At 35.8% G+C, this 10212-nt stretch overlaps 1 pseudogene; it reads left to right on the forward strand.

The window, feature by feature from the left end:
• The first annotated feature begins 578 nt into the window (after positions 1 to 578).
• Positions 579 to 675, forward strand: LOC122098659 (annotated as a pseudogene).
• The last annotated feature ends 9537 nt before the right edge of the window (positions 676 to 10212 follow it).

Here is a 10212-nt window from a genome sequence, read left to right on the forward strand (position 1 = left end):
CAATTATATTTTGATAAAATACCTTCTAGTCTGAACAGTTCTGTTTGAACTGTTCATCTCTCTATGATCCCTTGTAACCAAGATTAGTTTTCTTCTAGTAAGACAATGTACGCTGTCAGAGTAAGATATTCTGGTTGGGTTGTTCCCACATGGAAGAAGTGTAAAGGCTCAGGTAGACATTTGTTCCTGTAACACCTCATTTGGGAAAATGTCAGCTTAAGAAGTTTAGAAGTAGCTCTTAAGCATCGCTTACTTTGAATACATTAGGTCCGCAAAGCAAATTCAGTTGAATAAATAAGTATTTGAAAAAGCCATCACCTTTGGACCTATCTATAAATAATTGAGAGTATGATCAAATTCCATATAAAAAGACTTAAGATAGTCATTGACAAAAAAATTTTGCAAATGTGAGCAATCGACTGATAAATATAAATTTTCCACTATTCACAGAATTTTAGGGAAATAAGATCGATAGCTTTGTTAGGAACAATAAAGTTTCCTTGTTACAAGTATGCACCCATAGATGTAAACCTGTATAAAGATTGCATGATTAACTACTTAAATTTAGAGGATACTACACGCTTCAGCAGCACTTATACTCAAATTACAATACAGAGATTAACATGGCACTCGCACAAGGATAATATGAAAATTTGAGAAGTATTCCATATTTTTCACTCTTCAGATACAAGAAATGAAAAACAGTTATTAAAAATTTGATTACAAAATTACAAGTGTAACAACACACGTAATTCATATAATTTACTTCGACATCAGTGTATTAAATCTTCACCTCAGAAAGGCATTTACATAGCATAAACTTTACAAATATTTTCAAATTAGACAACATTGTTATTTTATCCCAAATAAAAATAATATTAAGTCCTAGAAAAAAAGGACGCAAACTGTTTCTATATGGAATGCAATTGGAAAGGACACATTAATGAACCTATATATTATAAAATAATGTAGAATTCAAAGTATATCAAGGAGAAAATAAAATAAATTATGAACATTTTGCAAACATAGAATATAGAATATTTTAAAATATATTTTTCGGACAAGCACAAGAAATATTTTAGTTTCTGTACTATTCATTTCAACAGATAAATTAAAATTATTTCTGATTAAAAAATCACAAACTCTGAAGAAATTATTATACATGTATACAAAAACTATTGAATACATTTTGACATCCAAGGCAGGCAATTCACTTGGAAGAATTCCACGGAATCCATGAATTTTTACAGTAAAATACTGGTGCTGCCAGGCATTGGTGGCTCATGCCTATAATCCTAGCTACACAGGAGGCTGAGATCTGAGGATCATGGTTCAAAGCCAGCCTGGGAAGGAAAGTCTGTGGTACACTTATCTCAAATAAACCACTAGAAAACTGGAAGTGGAGCTGTGTCTCAAGTGGTAGAGCACTAACCTTGAGCTGAAGAGCACAGGGATAGCTCCCAGGCCCAGAGTTCAAGCCCCATGACCGACCAAAAAATATATATATTGCTCTTATTTGGATTGTGAAAATATTTTGTAGGGACACAAAAGATGGACTTGCATTTTTGAAATTGAAGAAACTTAACCCGACCATTAGGACTTCAGTGAACAATTTGTATAGCCTATCACAACTTCATAGATGTAGTGATACATAGTTATCCTTTTGGCAATATCAAATACAGTTTCTTCTATGTTGTTCTTCAGGCTTAGTTTTATATAATGGTTCAACAGAAGGTGATCCAGCGTATCTTTGTTATCTCAATTCTCAGCAGCAAGATGTAAAGGTGTCAAAAAATTCTTTAGTTTGGGGAAGTGGCGCTGTGGCTCAAGCAGTAGAGCTCTCGCCTTGAGCTGAAGAGCACAGCGACAGCACCCAAGCCCAGAGCTCAAGCCCCACAACCGAAAAAAAAACACAACAACAACAAAAAACAAACAAACAAAAATATTTGGGCTGGGAATATGGCTCACTGGTAGAGCGCTTGCCTTGCATGCATGAGGCCCTAGGTTCAATTCCTCAGCACCACATAAGCAGGAAAAAAAAAGCCAGAAGTGGTGCTGTGGCTCAAGTGGTAGAGTGCTAGCCTTGAGCTGAAGAGCTGAGGGACAGCGTCCAGGCCCAGAGTTCAGGCCCCACTACCAGACCCAAAAACAAATTTTTTAAAAAAATGAGTCCTTTAGTTTGGGCATTGGTAGCTGTATCATGATGAAGTAAGAAAGAAGCCACTCTGGTATTATTCCACGTATATGCACTGTGCAGGGGTGTCCAGTTATATACAGTTATTGCATGTGCCGCTTGAGACATCAACTCACTGATAATGTCTAAGTGTCCACTGTAGGCTTCTTGAAGAGGGGTATACTCATCATCATCCCTACTATTCACATGAGTGGCCTTTTGAGAAAGAAGTCTCCGCACTGCAGTAAGCTGAGTATTTTTGGCAGCCCAATGAAGAAATTTGCTTGGATCCTTCTCCAATTTATTTTCTTGCAATTGATACCATTCCTTACTTTTTTATCTTGTTCCCCATATTCCTAAGAATTGCTTAAACAGAGACTTTGAGTGCCAGTGGGAGTGAGGCGTCCATGTATTTCCCTAATAGTTCACATTGGTTGAACTGGTCAGAAATACCTGGTGAATTTTCTGCAACTGTTTATTCATCATGATTTATTTTCTCTTTTTCCAATTTTACTATTCGAAATTATTCTAACTGGAGAGTAGGGAATTGATGGAGAGCAGTGGAAAGATGTTCCTCCATATTCAAATGTACACACTGAAAATGAGGACCTGTGATGTCTTCATGTGCAGCTTATTCTAGGAATGAGAAAATAGGAAATAATGCCTTTTATATAAATGATATGGGAAATGGCAGGGCAAAAAGTGAAATGATGCAACAAAAATATAAAAGCAAAATAAATTAGGATAATTATGGAGCAATCATATTATCTATGAGAACCAAGAAAGGGAGAGAGAAAGAGAGAGACAGATGTGTAATGACCTAGCTAGCCACAAAATCCATGCCTCTGATCAATTTATAGAGCAAACAAAAATTTATTTTTAAAAGAGATGGAAATAGAATTTATGTATTTACTTGAAATTAGTAAATACATTTTTAGTAGCCTACGTAGAGAGATATAACTTTGACAAAATTACAGACAATAAACTAAGTCCTTGATAATTCTAGTAACAGATCTGACTGAAATCAGTTGAATCATACTTTTCCTATACAATGAAGGAATAAGAAGGTAGTAAAGCAGCTAGAGAAGGCAGGGAGATTGTATCTGTGACAAAACTTTGTGGAAATTGGTATTGAGGATTTCTTACTGGTTATCCACTTGCACTGAAAGCATGATTCTGAAGTATTGCTTGCTGATTTTGAACTATTGATTTGATCATTATATTCTCCAAGAAGAAAATGAGAATTGGTAGTTAATGACTACTATACGTTTTGACCTTCTCACTAAGCACTTTCAATCACCAAAATCACATGAAGACAATAGACAGGCCTACTTTTTAGATGAAAGCAAGTGTCTTTAAAAAAACAAGGAATGTATGTAGTCATGCAAAGGACTTCTATTATACCAATGCCTCATACATTTTTCTAATGTTGGGTACCAATAAATAATGGATCTATTAGAAAACATATTATCATTTGTCCTAATCACTAATATTTTATTTAGATTTTTTGTACAATAAACCCTGAATTTAGCATGCATGCATATGTGTGTGTACATGTGCGAACATGTGTGTATGTGTATATGTGTGCATGTGCTGTTGCAATGTTGCTTGCCAATGTGGACAGGGTGAGGCTGAAAAAAGCTAACTGTGTTGCAATGTTTTTATTTATCAGAGTCTTTCATGTCATTTCAGGGGAACCACCCTTCTGTACATATTATTTGTCTAATAATAACATCATTGTAATCAAAGCATTTATAATATTAATTTAGAAAAAGAGACCGCTTTCAGCTCTTATTGTATGTTAGGTAAGAAGATACCGACATAATTACTTAGTAAGTTATTTCTGTAAGATGATTGTCTGTACAAAATACGTATTTGACCTCTTAAATTGGTTATACTTTTTTTTCCTTTTTTTTAAATTTTATTTTATTTGTGAACATACTGTACAGAGGGGTTACAATTACATGGCCAGGATAAGGCATACATTTCTTACCAAGCATTTGCCATTCTAACTGGTGTGAGGTGATATCTCAATGTTGTTTTGATTTGCATTTCTTTTATGGCTAGGGATGTTGAGCATTTCCTCATGTGTCTATTGGCCATCCTTCTTTCTTCTTCAGAGAAGTTTCTCTTTAAGTCTTTCGTCCATTTACTTATTGGGCAGTTGTTTCTTTGAGGATTTGTTGTTGGGGGATTTAATTTTTTGAGTTCCAAGTATATTTGAGATATGAGACCCTTTTCTGTTGTTTGGCTAGTCAAGATCTTCTCCCAATCCCTGGGCTTTCTATTGATCTTGCTAGCTATGTCCTTTGCCATGCAGAAGCTCTGCAACTTTATGCAATTCCATTTGTCCAACCTTTCTTTGATTTGTTGTGTTTCCTGGTCTCTATTCAGAAAATTTCGGCCTGAGCCAAGGAGACCTAGGGTTTCTCCTATTCCTTCCTGTAATGTTTTCAGAGTGTCTGCTTTGACTTCGAAGTCTTTTATCGATTTGGAGTTGATTCTGGTGCAGGGTGATATATAAGGATCTAGCTTTAGTTTTCTACATGTAGGTAAACAATTTTGCCAGCACCATTTACTGAAGAGGCTGTCTTTGTTCCATACTATTGTTTTAGCTCCCTTATCGAAGGTTAGAAGGCTGTAGGTCTGTAGTTTCATTTCTGGGTTTTCAATTCTATTCCATTGGTCCTGAGGTCTGTTCTCATGCCAGTACCAAGCTGTTTTGATTACTATGGCTTTATAGTAGAGTTTGAAATTTGGTATTGATATTCCTCCAGCAGTGTTCATTCCGTTGAGGAGCGTTTTTGCTATTTGGGGTCTTTTATTGTTCCATATGAATTTTTGGATTGCCTCTTCCATTTCCTTGAAGAATGAGGGTGGAATTTTGATAGGTATTGCGTTGAATTTGTAGATAGCCTTGGGAAGTATTGCCATTTTCACGATGTTAATCTTTCCAATCCAGGAGCATGGGAGGTTTTGATTTTTTAAGTTCTGTGTTGATTACCTTTTTCAAGATTTTAAAGTTTTCATCATAGATGTCCTTCACTCCTTTGGTTAAGTTAATTCCTAGGTATTTTATTTTTTGTGGGGCTATTACAAATGGAGTTGCTTTCCTCAATTCAGCCACACTTTTCTCATTGTTGGCACACAGAAAAGCCATTGATTTTGGGAGGTTAATTTTATACCCTGCTACTTTGCCAAAGTTTTGAATCAGCTTGAGTAATTTGGGAGTGGTGTCTTTGGGATTCTTTAAATACAAGATCATGTCGTCTGGAAAGAGGGAGAGTTTTATTTCTTCTTTCCCTATTTGGATCCCCTTTATGTCTGCATCTTGTCTTATTGCTGTAGCTAGGCATTCTAATACTAGATTGAAGAGAAGTGGAGAGAGTGGACATCCTTGTCCTGTTCCTGAATTAAGAGGAAATGGCCTTAGTTTTTCACCATTAAGTATAATGTTGGCTGTAGGTTTGTCAAATACAGCCTTTATTGTATTGAGGAATGTTCCATGCATTCCTAATTTTTCCAAATCCTTCATCATAAAGGGGTGTTGGATCTTGTCGAATGTTTTTTCTGCATCTATTGAGATAACCATGTGGTTCTTATTCTTGCTCCTGTTGATGTGATGAATAATATTAATTGATTTGCGTATATGGAACCAGTTTGCATCCCTGAAATGAATCCTGTTTGATCATGGTGTATGATTTTTTGGGTGAATTGTTGAAGTCGGTTGGACAAAATTTGGTTGAGAAGTTTTGCATCAATATTCATCAAAGAAATGGGTCTATAGTGCTCTTTCTTTGGTGATTCCCTGCCTGGTTTTGGGATGAGGGTTATGATGGCTTCATAGAATGTATTCGGCAGTGAACTTTCTCTTTCAATTTCATTGAAGAGTTGGAGGAGTATTAGTGTGAGCTCTGCTTTGAAGGTCTTGTAGAATTCCGCTGTAAAACCATCTGGTCCTGGACTTTTCTTAGCTGGAAGGTCTCTTATTGCTGTTTCTTTTTTTCTTTTTTTTTTGAGTCCGGTTGTGGGACCTGAACTCTGGGCCTGGGCGCTGTCCCTCAGCTCTTCAGCTCAAGGCTAGCGCTCTACCACTTGAGCCACAGCACCACTTCTGGCTTTTTTCTTTTGGCTGATGTGGTGCTGAGGAATCGAACCCAGGGCCTGAGGCATGGAAGTCAAGCACTCTACCACTGAGCCAACTTCCCAGCCCTCTTATTTCTGTTTCTATTGCAATGCTTGATATGGGCCTGTTAAACTGGTTTAACTCATATTGGTTTGGTTTAGTTTTGGCAAGTCAATATTTGCTAGGAAAAGGTCCATTTCTGTCAAGTTCTCAAACTTATTAGCATAAAGTTTTGACAAGTATTCCCTTATAATGTTTTGAATCTTGGTTGTTTCCGTGGTGATGTTTCCATTCTCATCTCTGAGTTTATTCATTAGGGTGTGTTCTCTTCTTCTTCTGATAAGATTTGCTAAGGGTCTGTCAATTTTGTTAATTTTTTCGAAGAACCAACTCTTTGTTTTGTTGATTCTTTCTATAGTTTTTTTGAATTCTAATTTGTTTAATTCTGATTTAATTTTAATTATTTCTTTCCGTCTAATGGATTGAGGTTTATCTTGCTGGTTTTTTTCAAGGAGGTTTAGATGTGTCATTAAATTGTTGGTTTCAGATCTCTCCATTTTGTTGATGTAGGAGCTCAGAGGTATAAACTTGCCAATGAGTACTGCTTTTGCTGTGTCCCATGGGTGCTGGTAATTTGTGTGTTCACTTTTGTTGAATAGCATGGACATTTGAATTTCCTTTCTAATCTCTTCAATGACCCACTCGTGATTCAGCAGTGTGTTGTTAAGCCTCTATGTGATACTAGACTTTCTTTAGTGGCTTTTTGTGTTGAGTTCTAATTTTATTCCCTTGTGGTCAGAGAGAATGCAAGGAATAAGTTCAGTGTTTCTTAATTTAGGCAAGTTTAGTCTGTGGCCTAAAATGTGGTCTATTTTAGAAAATGTTCTATATGCTACTGAGAAAAACGTGTATTCTGATGCTGCTGGGTGAAATGTTCGGTAGATATCTGTTAAATCTAGTTAATCTATGCTGCTGTTTAGATCTGCAGTTTCTCTGTTGAGTTTTTGCCGAGTTGATCTATCTAGTGGGGCGAGTGGTGTGTTAAAATCCACAATAATTAATATCTTTGGATTTATATGGGATTTGAGGGAAAGTAGTGTTTCTTTGATAAATGTCGGTGCACCATTTTTTAGCAAGTAGATATTTAGAATTGTAATATCCTCCTGAAAGAGAGATCCCTTAATTTGTATATAGCGACCTTCTTTATCTCTTCTCACAAATTTTAATTTGAAGTCTATTTTGTCTGATATTAGGATTGCAACTCCTGCCTGTTTATGGGGGCCGTTTGCTTGGTAGATTTTGTTCCAACCTTTAACATTGAAAATGTGTTTGTTTTTATGGGAAAGATGTGACTCCTGAAGGCAGCAGATAGAGGGGTCTTGTTTTTTAATCCAACTAGGCAGACTATGTCGCGTAATTGGATAGTTCAGTCCGTTAACGCTAATAGAAAGGATTGAGAGGTATTTGGGAATTCCTGCCATGTTATCCACCTTCTTGGGGGCTGCGAAAACTGGGTTCTTCCTGTGGCTCTTGGATTCTCCGTTTGGGTACAGTTTCTTGGTCTTTATTGTGGTCTTGTTGGTTTTCTATGTGTAGGACATCTTTAAAGATCTTTTGTAGGGCTGGTTTGGTGGAGATGTATTGTTTCTTTTTTTTTTTTTTTTGCTATGGAAGGTTTTTATTTGGCCTTTAGTTATGAAGGAGAGTTTAGTTGGGTACAGTATTCTTGGTTGATAGTTGTTTGTTTTTAGGGCATGGCATACATCATTCCAGGCTCTTCTTGCTTTGATTGTCTCTGCTGAGGAATCTGAGGTGACTCTAATTGGCTTCCCTTTATAGGTGATTAATCTTTTCTCCTTCACAATAAATTGGATTTACTTTTAAGATACACTCATGGAGTGATTTGGACTGACTTGACCAAACAGGTTTTACTGTCTGGTTATTCTTGTGAAACACAAGTTGGATAAACTCTTTCCGGATTTCTGTTGAAAATCACTTTCTTTGCAATATTATATCTATTCTCATTAAGAGATAATCAAACCCATATTACCTTTGAATATCCCATTTTATTTATTGAAAATAAGTATTGTGGATATGCTTGTTAGATATTCCTTTCAAAAATGAACAAAAAGCATGTGTCATGTCCAGATTGTCGATGCATTTGAAGGTGTTTTGTACATGCACAGGGATCTTTACTTATGGCTCTTTTGTGGAAGTAACTATGACAACTTTACCAAATAAGCCTTTTTGAATATCTTTTCCAATATACATAACATCCCAGAGCAAGTCTTGCAATTTCTGAAAACCCTTTGAATATTTTAGTATTATTTCAGTTCATTGACTGTAGAGCTAACATTTCTGAAATAATATTGCTATGATTTGAAAATGTAAGTGAGTATAAAAGCTTTTTTATGCTTCATTTTATGAAAACCCAGTTTTTATGAAAGTACATGGAATAGAATAAAAGACTGTAAGTGAATTGGGTAAGCTAATTATTAGTATAACTTGGTTTTCTATTAATAGTCCATTGAATGTAGATGATGCAGTTAAATTATTTCCTCTGTACTTCAGTTAGTTTTAGAATCTTTATAGTTACGAGTGAACTTTTAGTATAAATAAAGGTCTTTCAAAATGATTAGGTTTAACCTTGTGTTTTGTGTCCTACTCCCAAGAAAATGAGTTATTTTTAAGTGTTAATAATTTATCATTATCATTATCATAGGGAATCATAATCATTATCATAGGGACTTAAAAATGCAGTAGTATTGATGTCTTTTTAAACCAATTGTATTCACAAGTTGGAGAGTCTTTAATTCATAATTAGGTCTTGGTGTCTATGATTTTCAACCTCTCGTTCCTAACATTAATGATAGGTCAGATTGAATTTTTGGGTATATGAAAGGTAAAATATTTATCTGGGGTCAAAAGTGATTTTTATATATTTTTCTTTGATAACATTTTAAAATAGTACATTTCTCTCAAAATGTTGGGTATAAAAAGCAATCAAAATACTTCTAATGGTAAACAATTTAGGTGAGCTACAATGTGGAAATGATTGCTCCAAAAGACCTGCAGTCAGTTTCCATCAGGAATTGGGCAGGTCATTCTTTCAGTTAGACTGTGTTAACCAGAGATGTGGTCCCCAGGCAGTGCAGTGTTGAGTGAAAGGATAAAATATGATTTCTACTATTTTGAGCTAGAAATCAAGAATGTTATAGTTATCAGTTCCTTTCACCAGTGAGGTATAAATTGATTATGAACTTGGAGTTTTCATATTACAGTTATTTATTTTCTTTTTTTGTTGTTGTTGGTCATGGGGCTTGAACTCTGGGCTTGGGTGCTCTCCCTGTACTCTTCCACTCAAGGCGAGCGCTCTACCACTTGGACCACAGTGCCACTTCCTGTTTACTAATGGTTTATTAGAGATGTGTCTCACAGTCTGTCCTGCCCTAGCTGGCTTTGAACCACAATCCTCAGATCTCAACCTCCAGAGTAGCTAGCATTATAAGCATGAGCCACCGGTGTCTGGCTTAGTTACCTATTTTCTAACAAAGATAAAGTGAAATATTATTAGAGTGTGCACAATAATTTTGGGAAATTTTCCTAGAATTAGTAGACTGAGTGCTGGTATTTAGTTATAAAATAGAATGAGGTTATTTCATATGGTGGGAATGGAACTCAGGCTAACACTTACCGTGTGTGCAATGTTGTACTAGTAATTCCAACCCTGAAGACTTAAATATCATCATCTTACAATTAAAAATAGAAGCAGTTCCATTTTATGGGATTATTGTGAGGATTAAATTAGATACCAAAGGTAAAGTACTTGGAAAACAATCAGAGTTTGGTACTTTCTTGTAGAGAGCTGCATGCAGCCACACCTTGAAGATGGCACCGGCTTCCGCCCTCCGCC

The sequence above is a fragment of the Dipodomys spectabilis genome, unplaced genomic scaffold (assembly GCF_019054845.1).
Source record: "Dipodomys spectabilis isolate Male_0828 unplaced genomic scaffold, ASM1905484v1 ptg000483l, whole genome shotgun sequence".
Lineage (NCBI taxonomy): Eukaryota > Metazoa > Chordata > Mammalia > Rodentia > Heteromyidae > Dipodomys > Dipodomys spectabilis.